The 20,074-nt window shown below is 45.1% G+C and overlaps 1 protein-coding gene across 1 annotated transcript in view; it reads right to left on the reverse strand.

Annotated features, from left to right (window-relative positions):
* The window catches only part of rbfox1 (RNA binding fox-1 homolog 1), a gene marked incomplete at both ends in the record, with an annotated part of 139,104 nt that overhangs the window by 118,194 nt on the left and 836 nt on the right, over positions 1 to 20,074 (reverse strand). The gene's annotated exons all lie outside the window — the stretch shown is intronic.

Here is a 20,074-nt window from a genome sequence, read left to right on the forward strand (position 1 = left end):
CAGTACTACTACTACACAATATATACCAGTACTACTACTACACAATATATACCAGTACTACTACTACACAATATATACCAGTACTACTACTACACAATATATACCAGTACTACACAATATATACCAGTACTACTACTACACAATATATAGCAGTACTACACAATATATACCAGTACTACTACTACACAATATATACCAGTACTACAACTACACAATATATACCAGTACTACTACTACACAATATATACCAGTACTACTACTACACAATATATACCAGTACTACACAATATATACCAGTACTACAACTACACAATATATACCAGTACTACTACTACACAATATATACCAGTACTACTACTACACAATATATACCAGTACTACACAATATATACCAGTACTACTACTACACAATATATAGCAGTACTACACAATATATACCAGTACTACTACTACACAATATATACCAGTACTACAACTACACAATATATACCAGTACTACTACTACACAATATATACCAGTACTACTACTACACAATATATACCAGTACTACTACTACACAATATATACCAGTACTACTACTATACAATATATACCAGTACTACTACTACACAATATATACCAGTACTACTACTATACAATATATACCAGTACTACTACTACACAATATATACCAGTACTACTACTACACAATATATACCAGTACTACTACTATACAATATATACCAGTACTACTACTACACAATATATACCAGTACTACACAATATATACCAGTACTACTACTACACAATATATACCAGTACTACTACTACACAATATATACCAGTACTACTACTATACAATATATACCAGTACTACACAATATATACCAGTACTACTACTACACAATATATACCAGTACTACTACTACACAATATATACCAGTACTACACAATATATACCAGTACTACTACTACACAATATATACCAGTACTACTACTACACAATATATACCAGTACTACTACTACACAATATATACCAGTACTACACAATATATACCAGTACTACTACTACACAATATATACCAGTACTACACAATATATACCAGTACTACTACTACACAATATATACCAGTACTACTACTACACAATATATACCAGTACTACTACTACACAATATATACCAGTACTACACAATATATACCAGTACTACACAATATATACCAGTACTACTACTACACAATATATACCAGTACTACACAATATATACCAGTACTACTACTACACAATATATACCAGTACTACACAATATATACCAGTACTACACAATATATACCAGTACTACTACTACACAATAACCTCCTGCAGCACCACGTTGACAGAGAGATGCTCACAAAAGAAATGAACGAGGAAACCGGCAGGGAGTGTGTGTGTGTGTGTGTGTGTGTGTGTGTGTGTGTGTATGTGTGTATGTGTGTGTGTGTGTGTGTGTGTGTGTGTGTGTGTGTGTGTGTGTGTGTGTGTGTGTGTGTGTGTGTGCGTATTTCTTCAGCCTGTAAGGCACACTGTGACCCAGATAGCGTAAAGGATTTCACGCATTCGGGATCCCTCTAAATTAAAGACACTCTCTTCTCTTTCTTCTCCCTCTCCTCCGTGGTGGAGAGGGAGAAGAGGGAGGGAGGGAGGGAGGGAGGAGAAGGATGAGAGGGAGGAGAGGGAGGAGAGGAGAGGAGAGGGAGAAGAGGGAGGGAGGGAGGGAGGAGAAGGATGAGAGGGAGGAGAGGGAGGAGAGGAGAGGAGAGGGAGGAGAGGGAGGAGAGGAGAGGAGAGGGAGGAGAAGAGAGGAGAGGGAGGAGAAGGAGGGAGGGAGGGAGGAGAAGGATGAGAGGGAGGAGAGGAGAGGAGAGGAGAAGGAGGAGAAGAGAGGAGAGGAGAAGAGGAGAGGAGAAGAGGAGAGGAGAGAGGGGGATGAGCGGAGTATTGAAATGGTGTCATGGACAGAGGAGAGAACACATCTCCTCCTCCCCTCCTCCTCCTCCTCCTCCTCCTCCCCTCCTTCTCTTCTTACTAAATCATCAAAAGGAGTTAAAATGCCAGCAGACATAATGAGGTTGTGGAGTCTAGCACTCCTCTCTCTCTCTCTCTCTCTCTCTCTCTCTCTCTCTCTCTTTCTTTATTCATGCCTTCCTCAATCCACTCCTCCAGTCTCTCTTCTTCATGCATTTCCTCTTCCAATGGCAGGTCGTACTGAAGTATACCTTTCGTGATATTAAGAATATATATATGTACACAGGTTTTTTTGTATTTCACTTTAATAAATCCTACGTGTCCAGAACCTCATGTGTTGTTCCTCAGAGCTCCACTGCTGACTAGAACCATTACCAGAGTCCTCCAGGGATCCATGTGGCTCTGACATGCTGGAGGACCACAAGAGACGATGAACAGAGAGCGGTCACAGCAGAGAGCAACGTGTCCTGACGTTGAGTCCACAGGCTCTCATCAGTGTTGCTCTGCAGCGCTGCAGAACCTTCACTGTGAGCTCATGTTGGCACCCTGTCGTTTCTCAGAGTCCAGTCAGCCCGTCTCAGCCCCCAGCGGGCCAGCAGACAGATACATAGATGCTGTCACAGGAGCAAGCAGCTTACACATGAGACACACAAAAAAGATATATGTGCATATATCAGAAAAATATATAATCTATAATATAGGATAATACATATGACATCACAGTGACATCATCAGAACTACAAAAGACATTACACAACGGTTTCTTTATTGACACTGACATGTTTCCTCATTACCTTGAACACACACTTCAGTGTATTCAGACACACACTCATATAATGTGGTGATCTGCTGCTCTCTCACTGCCTTATTCACTAACAGTCTCACACCACCAACACCACCCAATCCTTCATGCTGTCTTTGATTTCCACCAATTAATGAACAGATAAAAGAGTGTGAAAGCAAAGTAGAGGCATTATCACCAGGACCCTCCACCTGTTTCTCACAGCACCCATACACCGTCACACTCCAGCCCCCTGCAGTGCATCTCTCTGTAGCTGCTCTACCCAGCAGCCTCACATCTGTGTCTGCTCTACCCAGCAGCCTCACATCTGTGTCTGCTCTACCCAGCAGCCTCACATCTGTAGCTGCTCTACCCAGCAGCAGCACATCTGTAGCTGCTCTACCCAGCAGCAGCACATCTGTAGCTGCTCTACCCAGCAGCAGCACATCTGTAGCTGCTCTACCCAGCAGCAGCACATCTGTAGCTGCTCTACGCACCAGCCTCACATCTGTAGCTGCTCTACCCACCAGCCTCACATCTGTAGCTGCTCTACCCAGCAGCAGCACATCTGTAGCTGCTCTACCCAGCAGCAGCACATCTGTAGCTGCTCGACCCAGCAGCAGCACATCTGTAGCTGCTCTACGCACCAGCCTCACATCTGTAGCTGCTCTACCCACCAGCCTCACATCTGTAGCTGCTCTACCCACCAGCCTCACATCTGCAGCTGCTCTACCCAGCAGCAGCTCTTCTGTAGCTGCTATACCCAGTAGCAACTCATCTGTAGCTGCTCTACCCAGCAGCAGCTCTTCTGTAGCTGCTCTACCCAGCAGCAGCCTCACTTCTCGCTCCCATTAGTCGTAGAACCATCAGCGTTAAGGTTTGTTGTTCATTTAAAGCGTTTCTACTTAAAGTCCCAAAACGCGGCAGCAAGGAATGTAAATGTAGCGCTGCTACTGACGAGTCACTGCAGACAGAAACATCTTGGAAAAACAAGTGAACAGCTCTTTGATCAGAGGGAGAGAGAGAGAGCTTTATTAAACAGCAGGTACATCTGTATGGTATTGAGGGAAACACACTGTCAGCAGTAATGAACAGGAGCTGTCCGCTCAGCACCAGCCAATCTCAGTGTGATGTGGCTGATGCTCGTGAAGTAGACCTTTAACGGAGTCCTCCTCCTGCTGGAGCAATATGTGATTGCTGTTTAAGTCTTGGCAATCTGATCTACATTGCCCAACATCACAACTGTACTTCACGTCTGCGTGACACCTGGCTCCTCGGAGAAGAAAAGACAAACGTTCAGGAGGAATGAAGAGAAATGAAGATGAGCAACAAGTAGAGATGAGACACACGAGGGTTGAACTCTGCAACTCGGTTGCTCAACGACCTCCATCTACGCTTCACAACTTAGCTATGAGAGAACAGAACGAAAGAGGTGCAGCATTCCTTTCGCGCATTTTGTTTTAATGCATAATTATGAATGTAAACAGCAGCGACAAAACAATCCCTGTGCAGATAATAACCTTAATAATAACCTTCTGCCTCCACTAAACCTCGGTGCTTGATAATCATATCATTGATGTAAACAGAGAACCCCTCCATCAGACGCCATATAAGGATTTACATGTTCAGGAGGAACCAATGGGCTTTCAGCTGAGCGCCTCAGACTGGGCGGGGCCCAGGTGGGAGTAGGGCTGAGGAGGAAATATGCTCCTTTTCTCCTGCATTTTAGTTTTTTATAACAATCTTGTCTTCTTCTTTTTTTAAACGCCTGTCCCTTTGTGAATTATAAAGAAAATATCAATAAATTGTGCAGGAAATGTGTTCATTCTTTGATGTTTGTGTTCCTGACCATAGCAGATACATTAGAGTCAAAACACGGATCCCAAATCAAGCATTTGTACTTTATTTACTTATTCATAAGTCCTAAATGTTCCTTGACACAGCAACATGTCTCAGTGCTCGAGGTGTTATGCTTTTTGATAATGACTTCAGGACGTCTCTCACTCTATACCTCGTGATGTCGACCTACCAGCTGGACACACACACATCATTTCAGTCCTTATCTAATGCGTTTATGAGTGGTCAACAACACGGACCAATCAGCGAGCAGTGGGGAGCTAGGGGCGTGGCCTAGCTCTGCACGAGCCAACCCAGAGAAGAGCCTGAAGAGGGTTGAGAGGAAGCTGGAAGAGCATCACTTATTTTTTACCTCGTTCAAAAAGAGGAAACAAAATTATTGAATCGCAATATCTCCTTTCTGTCTGCAATATTATACTATATGCTTATTGTTGTTACAAATCTGCAAGAGCATGGACGCTGGTGTGTGTGTGTGTGTGTGTGTGTGTGTGTGTGTGTGTGTGTGTGTGTGTGTGTGTTCAAAGATACACCTACACACACCTCCTAAAGGGGAACACCACCAGATGTTATTTCCATGTTATAAAGATGATTTATAATCATTTGTCACAATGTTCAAGATTCAAGATATTATTATTGTCATAAGCTCAGATAACAGACAGTTATTCTGTACAATGAAAAGATTATTTTGCTGGATCATCCTAACACACAGAATTACAATAAACTTAAACAAATAATAAAAATAAGGCACAAAATATAGTAACAGTATTGTAAAAAAATATGTATGTATGATAATAGTATTGTTCAGTGTATAAAGTGCACTATGCATTGCTGCACTGTGTTTACATGCTAATGTCACGGTGTGGCTGCACCACAGTGACCCTTTTATTTGTTCTGATAGTTATTGTGAATGAAATGATGCCAGAATATTCACCATACATTCTGTAGGCTGCCTTTTAAAGCCTGCCTGTAAGCCGTTAGCCTGCCTGCCTGTTAGCCTAGCTGCTCGTTAGCGCATGGAAAAGAGTTTGTGACTGAAGTCGATGGCAGACTTCTCATGCGCTCTTCCTTTTCTAATCCCCTTTCTCTCTCTCTCTCTTTCCATCTCCCACTCCATTCATCCGTGCGGCACTGGCATGTCGTTACATGAACACAGCCTTGGACTGTGTGTGCGTGAGTGGGAGAGAGAGAGAGAGAGAGAAAGAGAGAGAGAGAGAAAGAGAGAGAGAGAAAATGGACAGTGCAATGCTCAGTAAATGACAGCACCTCCAACAGGAGACACACACTCGTTCAGCCGTACCAGTCACACATAAGCACACACACATAAACACACACACACACATAAGCACACATGCGGTAATTGACACACAATTTGGTTGGGAGGAATGAGCGGCTTATTAAATATCGTAAGACGTCTACGTGCCGTTCCAGATCTCCTTGTACGAAAAACACTTGTGTTCTGAAAACCAACCAAATGTTCAGTATCTGTTTCCCTCACGAGACTTTAAGATGTTTCCTCATTTACATCTTCATGAAGTGTGAAGATTAATGGAAGTGGAATTAGAAATTGACAGAATTATGGCAAAGGCAAGAAAATAGTGCGTTGCAAAAAGTCCTAAATATAAACCGATTTGATTGACACACATCCTATATATATATATATATAGGATATAGGACACACATCCTATATATATATATATATATATATATATATAGGATGTGTGTCATCACTATATATATATATAGTGCTCCTAAATATATAGGAGCACTGGTGGACATATATTTCTCCACAACCCTGAATTCCTGATATGAAAAATGTAATATGAATTTGATCTGATGATTTGAGACCCAGCTGCTAAACAATAATTCCTCAGCGTGACGAGTTGCTGCTCAACGCGTGACTAAAGACGTGTGAACGGGAGATCAGAGTTAAGACATCAGACTTCATATTTACTTCTTCATTTAACAGACACGCTCTATTATGCACACCATTTGGTCATTATTTGCCGAATCATAACATAAAAGAGACAACAAGCACAGAATGTAATTCATTGCAGAACATGATGTACCTTAATGTCATATTAATGTCATATTTAGTGAGGTACTTGAGAGAAACAGAGTCCACATCAAATAGAGGGACAGTTTAATAATTGATTTGATTATTTCTTAAGTTACTGACTACTAAACTAATATGTTCATGAAGTTCCTATGTACATTAAATATGTATTATGAAGACTACTTGTTTTTCACAAAGTAACAGGTTTGAAACTGTTTGAAAACCAAAGAATCACCAAGTTTCCATTCTTTTGTCTCACGAGAGCGGACGTCCGAATGCGGCGTGGATTCATAACAGGCGATGCCTGGTTGCATATGGTCATTATTATTGTGAGGAGCATAGTCGTGGCTTTGAAAGATAATCTCATCATATCTCTCAGCCTCCGTGACGCTGAAGTCCTGAGACGCATCCCACTGGTTCCCTTTACATTGGAGGGGTGGCAGATCTCCTACAGATCTGCCAGCAGTGCTCTAGATCCTCTCTTGGAACAGTGAGCGCTCACAACAACAACACGCCGCTCTGTGAAGAGCACACGGCCGCTCTGTGAAGAGCACACCACCGCCAAACCAGAGTGGTTTACACATGACCGCTGTCGTGGTACGTAAACACTGCTCTCCACTGGTGGAGTTTATGATCATAAAGTGCCGTCCTTTTTATCTGCCGAAGGAATTTACGGCGATTCTGCTAGTCGCTGTTTACATCCCCCCGACCCCCAACAACAGTGACAAAAACGCGGCACTTTGTGCACTGTACCAGGCCATCAGCGAACAACAGACGGCTCACCCAGACGGCTTCACCATCTTTGCTGGGGATTTCAACCATGCAAACCTCAAGACTGTCCTTCCAAAAACTAAAAAAAAAAACTACATCAGCATGTTGATTTCCCAACAAGAGGAGACAACATTTTGGATCTGGTCTACACATCACACAAAGGAGCGTACAAGGCCTCACCCCTCCCCCACGTAAGACTCTCTGACCACATCACCGTCATGCTATTGCCAGCATACAGACCCAGGGTGAAAGTCTCCAGACTGGTTCTGAAGCAGGTCCGGGTGTCTACTGGCCTCTCTCCTTTCCAGTGCGCCTATGGCTACCAGTCACCCCTTTTTCCTGCTCTGGAGAAGGAGTCTAGGGTACCCTCTGCTCTGGCCATGGTCCGTCGTTGCAGGCGCACCTGGGACCGAGCCCGTCGGACTCTACTCAAGAACTTTGCGCGCTACAAGAGGACAGCGGATCAATGGCGGACCCCGGCTCCTAACTATCGGGTCGGTGAGAAGGTGTGGCTGTCTACACGCGACCTCCCCCTTCACGTGGAGTCCCGCAAGCTGGCACCTCGGTTTGTGGGTCCCTTCCCTATTTCCAAGGTGATTAACCCTGTGGCCATGAGACTCAAACTTCCTAGACCCATGAGGGTTCACCCCACTTTTCATGTGGCCCGGCTGAAGCCAACCAAGGAGAGCCCGTTGGTCCCTGCAACCAGACCTCCACCACCACCCCGAATCATTGATGGCGGCCCGACCTACGCTGTCAAGCGCCTCTTGGCGGTTCGGCGCCGTGGTCGGCAGTACCTCGTGGATTGGGAGGGGTATGGTCCTGAGAAGAGGTCTTGGGAGAAGGCCAGCAACATTCTGGGGCCAGACCTCATCAGGGACTTCCACCAGAGGTTCCCTGATGAACCGGGTCCGTCAGGTGCCGGTCTTTGAGGGGGAGGTACTGTTACACCCAGACCTTCTGGGTAGTTCTGTGTTCACTGTCTGTGTATGTTGTGTTGTCTGTCACTCACCTTGTCTCTCGTTCCAGACTCCTCCCTCCTTGTGTGCCGCCCTCCTGTGTGATTGCAAGCCCCGCCCTCATTGGTTCCACCTGTGTCTCGTTCCCCTGTGTATTTAGTATGTGTCAACTCCCTGTCCTGTGCGAGTTTGTCTTTTGACGTTCTGTGTGCATACTAAGTAAAGACTTGCTTTTCTTCGAATCAAACTGTCTTGTCTGCTTGTGAGTCCAGCTACCGTGGTCCGGTTCCTAACACTTTCAGAGCTGGGGACAAAACGGACCTGAGAACAGTGAGAGCCAACCTGTCCCACGGCATCAGGAAAGCTAAACAAGACCACACAAATAAGATAACCCGTCACTTTCAAGACAGCAGAGACACACGCAGCCTGTGGCAGGGTATTCAAACCATCACAGACTATAAACCCGCCCCGCAGACCTGCGACAGGTCTGCTCAACGACCTAAACAGCTTCTTTGCGCGGTTCAGAATCAGAATCAGAAACCGTTTATTGCCAGGAATGTTTGCACAAACGAAGAATTTAGTTCGGCGGAAGGTGCATACATTAGACATTAGACGAGACAAACAACAATCAACGACAGCAACAGTGCAATGATGTCTAAATCAGATAAAGATAAAGTGCTCAGACAACAGATAACATTAATATAAGTGTATGTTAAAGTGACGTGTGTGTTTAAGTTAAACTTAAAGTTAAGTGTATGTGGCATGAGTGTTTAAATATGAATTGTGCAGTGGAGTGACCGGTAAGAGGAGAGAAAGGAATAAAAATGAATGGTCCGAGAATAGTCCTGTGATGGTAGAGACAGTCAGTGGGGAACCCGGGCTCTGTTGATGAGCCCGACTGCCGACGGGAAGAAACTGTTAGTGTGGCGTGAGGTCTTAGTCCTGATGGACCTCAACCTCCTGCCAGAGGGAATGGACACGAACAGGTTGTGTCCAGGGTGAGAGGGGTCAGCTGCGATCTTTCTTGCCCGCTTCAGTGTCCTGGAAGTGGACAGGACCTGGAGGATGGCAAATTGCAGCCAATCACCCTCTCCGCAGAGCGGATGATGCGCTGCAGCCTGGCCTTGTCCTTGGCAGTGGCTGCAGCGTGCCAGACGGTGATGGAGGAGCAGAGGATGGACTCAACGATGGCAGTGTAGAACTGCACCATCATTTTCTTTGGCAGGTTGAATTTCTGATGTGGGAGCTGATGTTCAGCTCCCACTTGAGGTCCTGGGAAATGATGGAGCCCAGGAAGCAGGAGGACTCCACAGCGTTGACGGGGGAGTCACACAGGATGAGAGGGGCGGGTGGGGCTGCATTCTTTCTGAAGTCCACAACCATCTCCACTGTCTTCAGAGCGTTGAACTCCAGGTTGTTCTGGCTGCACTAGGTCACAAGGTGGTCAGTCTCCCACCTGTAGGCAGACTCGTCCCCACCAGAGATGAGTCCAATGAGGGTGGTGTCATCCGCGAACTTCAGGAGCCTGACGGACTGGTGACTGGAGGTGCAGCTGTTGGTGTACAGGGAGAAGAGCAGCGGGGAAAGAACGCAGCCTTAGGGGGAACCGGTGCTGATGGGCCGAGAGCCTGAGACGTGTTTCCCCAGCTTCACATGCTGCTTCCTGACAGTCAGGAAGTCTGTGAGCCACCTGCAGGTGGAGTCGGGCACGTGCAGCTGGGAGAGCTTGTCCTGCAGCAGAGACGGGATGATGGTGTTAAAGGCAGAGCTGAAGTCCACGAACAGGATCCTGGCGTAGGTTCCTGGGGAGTCCAGATGCTGGATGATGTGGTGGAGGGCCATGTTGACTGCATCGTCTACAGACCTGTTGACCCTGTAGGCTAACTGCAGAGGGTCCAGGAGTGGGTCAGTCAGGGTTTTGAGGTGGGACAGGACCAGGCGCTCAAAGGACTTCATGACCACAGAGGTCAGGGCGACGGGCCTGTAGTCATTGAGTCCTGTGATCCTGGGTTTCTTGGGGACGGGGATGATGGTGAAGGCCTTGAAGCAGGCTGGAACGTGACATGTCTCCAGGGAGGTGTTGAAGATCCCTGTGAACACCGGAGACAGCTGATCAGCACAGTGCTTCAGGGTCTACACATCGTTTGAAGCTCAGAACAACACTCGTCCACACAAGACTCTGCCTCCTCACCATGATCAGGTTCTGTGCCTGTCTGCTGCCAGCGTGAAGAGGACTCTCTCCACCATCAACACCTGCAAGGCAACAGGTCCAGACAACATCCCTGGTCGTGTGTTGCGGGACTGCGCAGAGGAGCTTAAGGACGTCTTCACAGATGTCTTTAATACATCGCTGAGACAAGCTGTTGTTCCGCCATGCTTCAAGGCCACCACCATCATACCTGTGCCAAAGAAACCCACTCCGTCCTGCTTCAATGACTACCGTCCAGTGGCACTGACCCCCATAATCATGAAGTGCTTTGAACGACTAGTCATGTCACACATCAAATCCATTCTCCCCCCCACCCTGGACCCTTTCCAGTTTGCATACCGTGCCAAACGGTCCACGGAGGATGCAATCTGCTCCGCTCTCCACCCAGCCCTCACCCACCTGACAAAAAAGACTTGTATGTGAGAATGCTGTTCATTGACTTCAGTTCAGCATTCAACACCATCATCCCACAACAACTCATCTGCAAACTTGACCAGCTGGGTCTCAACACCTGGCTGTGTAACTGGCTGATGGACTTCCTCAGTGAGAGGCCACAAGCAGTACGCGTCGGCAACAACACCTCGAGCAGCATCACTCTGAGTACAGGGGCCCCTCAGGGCTGTGTGCTCAGTCCTCTGCTCTTCACCTTGCTGACTCACGACTGCAGAACCAGCTACAGCACCAACCACATGGTCAAATTCGCCAAGGATGACGAGAGCCTCTACAGGAAGGAGGTCAACCTTCTGACCACGTGGTGCGGAGACAACAACCTCCTGCTAAACAGCAGCAAGACCAAGGAGATTGTTGTTGACTTCCGGAAAGGCCACACTCAACACCCACCACTGACCATCAACGGTGCGGACATTGAGCAGGTCGGCAGCACCAAATTCCTGGGGGTGGACATCAGTGAGGACCTTTCAGGGACAGCCAACACGACAGCGCCTCTACTTCCTCCGCAAGCTGAGGAAAGCAGGAAGCCCCCCATCCATCATGTGCACCTTTTACCGTGGCACCATCGAGAGCATCCTGACCAACTGCATCACTGTGTGGGGCGGAAGCTGCACAGACTACAACAGGAAAGCCCTGCAGCGCATAGTGAATGCAGCTGGAAGGATCATCGGTGCCCCACTCCCCTCCCTCCCCTCCCTGCAGGACATATACGACACCCGCCTCACCCGCAAGGTGACCTTGATTGTGAGCGACCCCTGCCACCCCTCACACGGTCTCCTCAGCCTCCTGCCCTCTGGTAGGAGATACCGGAGCCTCCGAGCTCGCACCACCAGGCTGTCCAACAGCTTCATCCACCAGGCTGTCAGGAAGCTGAACTCTCTCCCCACCGTCCCACTCCGTCCTCTTCTCTAGACTCACATGTCTGGATGCTGCTAAGGAGTTCGTCATTTCCTTTATAGTTAGTCCTTCACAGTCTAAACATTTTTTGTAGTTCCTAATTTATGTTGTCTATATGTTATATGTTGTTGTTTTTTTAACTTTTAAACTGTTTTTTTTGCACTTTATTATTATTATTATTATTATTACATTGCACAATTCTCTATATGTTGGATAGAAGAGAAACATACTATCGATCTTCTGCATGTTTGCACATTGCACAAAATTGACAATAAAACTGACTTTGACTTTGACACGGCCGCTCTGTGAAGAGCACACGGCCGCTCTGTGAAGAGCACATGGCCGCTCTGTGAAGAGCACACGGCCGCTCTGTGAAGAGCACATGGCCGCTCTGTGAAGAGCACACGGCCGCTCTGTGAAGAGCACATGGCCGCTCTGTGAAGAGCACACACGCTCGCAGTGAGCAGAGTGCTCACCGCGATAGAGACTTTCCCAGTTCATTCAAGTGGATATAATATCATTATAATTGACTTATAATGATATAGTGTAATCTGATCTCTGCTAGGAGGTGATGTACTCGCTGTGCGTCTCTGTGTCCGTCCGTCTGATCGTGCTACTACTTTGCTCTGGTGGTGGCAGTGATGACACTTTGGTAACACTTTATAATAAGTACACACTATTTAGCATTAGTTAAGTTTGAGTAAAAACGTAATTCATCATTTATAAAGCATTGTTCCAAGATGAACATTCATTAGTAACTCATTAGTATGCAATTCATAAACACAGTTATAAATGTTTTATGCTTGACTATTGTGCGTTTCATGATTGGGTATACATACTTTATAAATGATGGATTCCCCATTTGTAAATTAAGTTATATTACAAACCAATTATTAAAGACTTATAGGTGTTAGTAAATGATTAAAACAGTATTTAAATGTCATTTATTCATGTATTTATTTTTACATATAATGATTTAGATATACACTAATGTTTAGGGACTATGTTAACATGCGCTTTATGAACGTGTTTTAATACTGCAATTCATGCCAGTGGCACGAGGGGTGAGTCTGTTTCTTAGTTTGCTGGCATGTACATATGATTGATTAATTGATTGATTAGTTATTATAAAGTGTTACCGACACTTTTTAAAAACACATTGTATTGCCTATTCACTTGTGTAATCAACGTCTTCAGTTTGGACTGCTGTCTCTGCTATGGATTATGCATTGCTCCTCTTTAGTTACATGTTTACATGTCGACGACAACGGAGAAGGTCAGCAAGCAGATGTTAGCTAGTGTTTAACTCCTAACGCTCAGTGTTTAGCTCCTAACGCTCAGTGTTTAGCTCCTAACGCTCAGTGTTTAGCTCCTAACGCTCAGTGTTTAGCTCCGAACGCTCAGTGTTTAGCTCCTGCTGTGTAACTCAGTGTTTAACTCCTGCTGTGTAACTCAGTGTTTAACTCCTGCTGTGTAACTCTCAGTGTTTAACTCCTGCTGTGTAACTCAGTGTTTAACTCCTGCTGTGTAACTCTCAGTGTTTAACTCCTGCTGTGTAACGCTCAGTGTTTAACTCCTGCTGTGTAACTCTCAGTGTTTAACTCCTGCTGTGTAACTCAGTGTTTAACTCCTGCTGTGTAACTCAGTGTTTAACTCCTGCTGTGTAACGCTCAGTGTTTAACTCCTGCTGTGTAACTCAGTGTTTAACTCCTGCTGTGTAACTCTCAGTGTTTAACTCCTGCTGTGTAACTCTCAGTGTTTAACTCCTGCTGTGTAACTCAGTGTTTAACTCCTGCTGTGTAACGCTCAGTGTTTAACTCCTGCTGTGTAACTCAGTGTTTAACTCCTGCTGTGTAACACTCAGTGTTTAACTCCTGCTGTGTAACTCAGTGTTTAACTCCTGCTGTGTAACTCAGTGTTTAACTCCTGCTGTGTAACGCTCAGTGTTTAACTCCTGCTGTGTAACTCAGTGTTTAACTCCTGTTGTGTAACGCTCAGTGTTTAACTCCTGCTGTGTAACTCAGTGTTTAACTCCTGCTGTGTAACTCTCAGTGTTTAACTCCTGCTGTGTAACTCTCAGTGTTTAACTCCTGCTGTGTAACTCAGTGTTTAACTCCTGCTGTGTAACGCTCAGGGTTAAGGAGGCCGACATAACAGAACCTTGATTGATGGTTTGGTCAACGTGCAAAGCCATTTCATTTCAATGTGTTTTGCTTCATGGATGAATACACAGATTCATTTCCTTTGGCCCAGAAGGGAGAGAACAGACTGGTAAAAGGGAGGAGGGAATCAGAACCAGCTTCATGGGCCAAGTATGTGAGCACATACAAGGAATATGACTGAGTCTCAAAAATAGAAAGGAACATCTCGGGATAAGACAACAAAGCTGGACAGATCAAGACAAAGAATAAGCCGGAATATTATGTACACAGGTAGAGAGAAAAACAAGTCTTTGTGCAGATTGTGTATATATATATATATATATATATATATATATATATATATATATATATATATATATATATATATAAGTACCAATAACCACCAATAATATAAGATATAGAAAGTGTAAATATCTAAATACTGAATGGATATATGAATGGATGATTATGTGCATGTATACATTTCTATACACTGTATGAGGGATGATATCTACGTATAAGAACATTTGTGGATTTAATATTTTAATTATAAAACAGTTCAGTTTTCATTTGTATTTTTGTTTTATATTTGTATTTCCATTCCAACTGGTCCGCTCAGCAATAAAGAAGATTAGATCAAAACAATTTAAATACAAAGATGAGAAGGTAACTACAATATTCATAATATGTGTTACAATAAGCATAGTACATTGGGAGTATATATGCATTTGTAAAGTGTAAACAATAAGAAAGAAGCTTCTGTCAGAGGCTTCCATCAGAAGATTGATGATCTCTGAAAACCAGATATTCTGCAGATTCTATAGATACTAATCATAATAATAATAATAACTCTATGGTAAAAGCGATGTGGCGTCATGTATGCCTCACTTTTTGTAAACAGAAGCACAGACTTGTTGTCACGCACATGATGAAGTACACACACACCCTAGCCTCGGTCTGGGTTCAGCCCTCATAGTCTGGGTTTAAACGCAATAGTTTAGGTTCAGCCCCAGATAGCTCATAGACCTTCCCAGGTATGCTTTTAATGTGAAACATCAGCAGGAAGTGACGGGTTGGAGCAGAAGCGCCTCTTTTCATTGGTTGCAGTCTGAGCATCATTTGGAACAGTACCAGCGACAATAGAGGGCCGTTCCTCTCGTGACACCATCACTAATACTTCAGAAAGGTCACCGTTCTCCTCTGCCCCAAAGCATAATGGATTGTCCCCGACACACACGAGCAGGAAGTGTGTGTACATGGGTAAAGATGGACTGCATCTGTGTGGACACCGGGGTTCCACCCTGACAGACTGGTGAGCTTTTTATGGAAAGAAGGAAACCGTGAGACACATGTGCTGAGGAACCGTCGCAGGGTGACTCACAATGTAGATCAGGAATAATGAATGAGAGGCGCTGCGAAAATATATCTGCACACACAGAATCCCCAAAGGCCTTCAGATGTATTCAAAATGTCTTACATGGCTCGACTATATATAGCTTCAAAGACCCAGATTCCCTGTGTAGGCAAGGCTCACACACACACACACACACACACACACGGTGCTCTGGCATAACATGCCAACACATTAGCACAATCTGGAATGCTCGAACATTGCAATCTGAAAAACAAAGGCTTACTCTCTCTCACACACACACACACACACACACACACACACACACACACACACACACACACACACACACACACACACACACACAAACTCACAGCGTGTAGCGAGGGATGAAAGAGCTGGATAAAGGAATGAGACTAATGGAGGAAAGTTGCTTAATGACAAATTGTCAGATTGCAGAAGCCATTTTCTCTTCTCGTCATTTAGCTCTTTCATCCCGGAGCGCCGTTAAAATATTCCTCTGCTTCAGGCTTTTGCTCCGTCACACTTTCATTTTCTTCTTACTTGCTCTCTTTGCATTTTCTTCCCCCTCTCTCTCTCTCTCTCTCTCTCTGTCTCTCTCTCTCTCTCTTCCAGACGCGGCGGCAGAAGGCCCACAATGCCGATGTGCTCCATAACTGGGTCATAAAAACACGGCGTGCCCCCACCACCCGACTCCTTACATTCTGACGTTAACAGCAACTTATACAATATATTCCACTTCATGTGTAGCACTCGTGTTATTGTATTACCCATTACCATTATTTATTCATGGGAAAATGTTTTGGATGACAATAAGAGGATTTTAACAGTGCAGGTCTGACAGAAGGAGTGTGATGGCAGCCCTGTGCCCGATGTCCAGACAGGCTCAGAAGTTATCTCCCGTCACCCCGAGATGGGACCGGCTCGTAGCAGAGAAACAAGCTCAGGGCTCCACTAATTCGGTGTGATGGTGAGTTGTGTATTTATGCACTTTATAATGGTTTTATAACGGCTTAATGCCGGTGGTATAATTTTATTACGTCATATTTATCGCCCACACCGTGAAGGCCGGTCTGTGAAAATATTACCTTACACGAAACGGGCCTGTGTGGCAAAAAAGGTTGTGGACCGCTGCTTTAGAGCATCAACATCTCGGTTGGACCAATCAGCACGGGCCAGCTCGGACACGCCTCCTCACACCTGGTGCTGGAGCGTCTCCAGTGACCACCAATTGCGCCAAAACCACTGCCAGACAAATCCTCAGTAAGATATCAACCACATTGCATTCTTTTCAACCTAAAAACTGAGATATGACTTATTTATAGATAAACGATACTTGCTTGGTATGTATTGATGCATCTGCTTGAGCAGAGCCCCTCTGTTGTGGAACCAGAGGCGTTCAAGGTCCAGGAAGAAAATTAGGGCATTTTTGCTTTCAGCGGACCTAAAACTACGGTTCACGAAATCTGCACTAAATTAATTACTAAAATATTTTACTTCACTTAATGAATGTCACACTTCGCAGAGAGACTGTAAACACATAGTGATATTTTATAGTACAAAAAAAGCGATGATATGCATCATTAAAAAGAGGAAATACATCCTGAAATTATTATTTTTTTCAGAGTTTTTTTGAGATATTCTGTATTTATGTCTGTTTATTTACACGTGATAGTGATATGAAAACGGTTTTGTCCCGAAAACCATGTCAATAAGCTCGATGACCAATCGTGATCTCAGTATTAAACATGAATGTGAATATCCTTTGGGCCGTATTGGTGCAGCCCTGCCACAGTGCTCATTTACATGTACGTCGTATCTGCATATTAGAAAGGAGACATCAAGGGGAAAACGCAAATAAAGAGATTTTAAAAAAAGAGGTGATAAGACAACACAAACATTTTAGATCGTGGTTTCAGACATGTTTTATAATTCATGATCATGTCTTGTCTATATTTGTGACGAAATGACATTATTGTTTAAAACAGTGCAAGTCATTATGGTGTGTTCAATCAGCAGAACTTCCTCCTCCTCCTCATCATCATCGCCTCCCTCCCAAACTGTTCCTTCCTGCTGACGCTCACATTCATGCTTCAGGCTCAACAGCAACAGAGTCCTCCCAGGCCTGACAGGCTGACCTCACCACTGGCCCCACTGAGGTGGGCCTCCAGCAGCCCACCGCCAAGACCCAGTGGAGTCACACTTCCTGCAGTCACACTTCCTGCAGTTACACTTCCTGCAGTTACACTTCCTGCAATCACACTTCCTGCAGTCACACTTCCTGCAATCACACTTCCTGCAATCACACTTCCTGCAGTCACACTTCCTGCAGTCACACTTCCTGCAATCACACTTCCTGCAGTTACACTTCCTGCAGTCACACTTCCTGCAATCACACTTCCTGCAATCACACTTCCTGCAGTCACACTTCCTGCAGTCACACTTCCTGCAGTTACACTTCCTGCAGTCACACTTCCTGCAATCACACTTCCTGCAATCACACTTCCTGCAATCACACTTCCTGCAGTTACACTTCCTGCAGTCACACTTCCTGCAATCACACTTCCTGCAGTCACACTTCCTGCAGTCACACTTCCTGCAGTCACACTTCCTGCAGTTACACTTCCTGCAGTTACACTTCCTGCAATCACACTTCCTGCAGTTACACTTCCTGCAGTCACACTTCCTGCAATCACACTTCCTGCAGTTACACTTCCTGCAGTTACACTTCCTGCAATCACACTTCCTGCAGTTACACTTCCTGCAGTTACACTTCCTGCAATCACACTTCCTGCAATCACACTTCCTGCAATCACACTTCCTGCAGTCACACTTCCTGCAGTTACACTTCCTGCAGTCACACTTCCTGCAATCACACTTCCTGCAGTCACACTTCCTGCAGTCACACTTCCTGCAGTTACACTTCCTGCAGTCACACTTCCTGCAGTTACACAGTAATTGTAGTAGGAGTAGAAGTAGTAGTCAGACGTTTGACAAAATGATTGTCAAACGTCAAATCTCCATCTGACACAGTGGCCGTTTCTCAATAGTAAGTATGCTAAGTTCAGACTTATGTACTTTTGGAGTTTGTACTTGGGAGTCCAGACTCCACACAAGTCTCCTCGGATGCATCCTGGGGAAAAAGAGCGGATCAAGTCACATCCGGACATTTTCACTGTGCTTGACGAGAAGCGGACTTTTGAATTGTAACAGTACTTGGGCTGCGACTGATGAGGTTTCACGAGTCCACGAGAACACAAGAACAGAGAACACAAGAACAGAGAACACAAGAACAGAGAACACAAGAACAGAGAACACAAGAACAGAGAACACAAGAACAGAGAACACAAGAACAGAGAACACAAGAACAGAGAACACAAGTACAGAGAACACGAGTAAAGAGAAGAACATTTTGAGAAGCGGCCAGTGTGTTGCTCTGGCTGCTCTCTCTGGAGCCCCTTGTGCAGTGCAGCTGTTTGTCCCTGCAGCAGGACATGGTCCCCGCACCGTATGGAACACAAAGTGATGGATGTGTAACAGTGTAGCGCCATCTACTGGGACTCCTCCCCCTGGTGAGTGACCCGTGTTGTGTAATGATGGAGGAACACAGCAGCCTGCAGGCTGTAAGCACCGCCAGGTTTCATCCCACGGCTTCTCTATTCAGAGGAATGCTGCTCGTAGAGTCGTCACCACACACACACACACACACACACACACCGTATGTACTTGAGGAGACAGTAAATGAAACATAAAGAATACGTGTGTGTGAGTGTGTGGTCCTCATTCATCGTTCTCTTCTTTGATGGAGCAACAACAAGCTTCTCAGAACAGAGTAGGGTTGTTTCAGCAGGCCGGTCCTCTGTGGACCAGCAGGGTGAATCTGCTCCTTAAGTATGGAACTAGTTCACAAAATGTGAGAAAGAGACTCCCATGCTGGTCTGTGTGAAGCAGCAGTGAACTGTGATCCACCTGCAGCAAGGCTTCCACACACCTGGTGCTACAGCGAGCCTGACATGATTCAAACTACAACATGGAGCGAACTAAGTGTTTGAAAACACAGGACAGCGTGAGCTGTATGGAGGGTTGTAGTTGCAATAATCAAATCAAACCATTCGACCCTATAAGGCCGTCTGTATTATTGAGGCCTCTGCATCCTCAACACGACCAATCATGAGCTCACAGGCCTCACAGTGGTTTTCCATGGACTAAGTTCTGGATACTCCTTTACTGATGTTGGTACCGCTACTAGAAAGCAATGCAGACCACTGATTGGTCGTGAGACTCTTCACTTGACATCCTGCACACAGCTGCCATGTGTAGAGAGCCAAGCGCCCGTCATCAGCAACCGCAATTATTATTTTCACTTGACCACAATGTTCAATAACTACAGCCAGCAAAACTCAGCTGCGCACTAATGGAGCAAAAAGATCCAGAGTTCTACATGCAGATGAGTAAGTAAAGCAACTAGACAGTATGTTCAAATGCATTCATTCTAATATATATTCTCTTAAAAAAGTTACGCCAAAGGTACTGTCCATAAATGTGTTTATGTGCATTACTGTACTATTAAAACAAATTACAAAATAAAAGATTTCAACC

Source organism: Taurulus bubalis, assembly GCF_910589615.1.
Source record: "Taurulus bubalis genome assembly, chromosome: 17".
In the NCBI taxonomy this organism is placed as follows: Eukaryota; Metazoa; Chordata; class Actinopteri; order Perciformes; family Cottidae; genus Taurulus; species Taurulus bubalis.